At 37.0% G+C, this 846-nt stretch overlaps 1 non-coding gene across 1 annotated transcript; it reads left to right on the top strand.

Annotated features, from left to right (window-relative positions):
- Nucleotides 1-203: 203 nt before the first annotated feature.
- On the top strand, nt 204-310 carry LOC121225986 (small nucleolar RNA R71). Its single transcript, XR_005923887.1, has one exon. It is a non-coding gene; the product is annotated as a small nucleolar RNA R71 (small nucleolar RNA).
- The last annotated feature ends 536 nt before the right edge of the window (nt 311-846 follow it).

Below are 846 nucleotides of genomic sequence, written 5' to 3'. Positions count from 1 at the left end.
TATATTAAAAACATTAGCTGTCTTGGTAGGCTTTTTTCTCATAAATTACCACTGATAGTTATTCAGTGCCATCTCTTCAATAAATTCTTGGGCTGCCCTCAGGTGTTTTATTATTTACTGGTCCACCAGTTGTTGCATCAATTATTTGCCTAGTTGAGGGATTCAAACCGTTATAAAAGGTTTGAACTTGTAACCACAAAGGTAACCCATGATAAGGACACATTCTCAGAAGATTCTTAAATCTGTCCCATGCATCATACAATGTCTCAAGCTCAAATTGAGCAAAAGAAGAGATGTTATTCCTCAACTTAGCTGTTTTGGCAAGCGGAAAGTACTTCAATAGAAACTTCTCAGTCATCTGAACCCAAGTCGTAATGGAACCCTATGGAAGTGAATTCAGCCACTATTTTGCCTTATTCCTCAAAGAGAATGGGAACAACCGTAAGTGCATGGAATCATCAGTAACGCCAATTATCTTAAATGTGACGTAGATCTCTAGAGAATTAGCTAAATGAGCATTAGGACCTTCATCTTGCAACCCATCAAACTGAACATAGTGTTGCACCATCTGAATTGTGTTCAACTTAATCTCAAAATTATTTGCAGCAATTGTCGATTTGACAATACTCAATTCAACCCTAATCAAATTTGGCTTAGCATAGTCATACATAGTTCGAGGAGCAGGACGTGCAGGAAGGTATGACTTTATACGATTTTTATCCATCTCCACAGTAATGTCCTTTTGCTCTTGGTTGTCTATTAAAATCTATTGATCTTGTCTTGCTTCTCTAACCTCTCTCCGATTTCTACGAGCAACTTTTTCGATCTCATTATAAAAAACTAATG

Source organism: Gossypium hirsutum, chromosome D13 (genome assembly GCF_007990345.1).
Source record: "Gossypium hirsutum isolate 1008001.06 chromosome D13, Gossypium_hirsutum_v2.1, whole genome shotgun sequence".
In the NCBI taxonomy this organism is placed as follows: domain Eukaryota; kingdom Viridiplantae; phylum Streptophyta; class Magnoliopsida; order Malvales; family Malvaceae; genus Gossypium; species Gossypium hirsutum.
The sequence above is the reverse complement of the archived record's forward strand: the minus strand, read 5'-3'. Positions and strand labels throughout refer to the sequence as shown.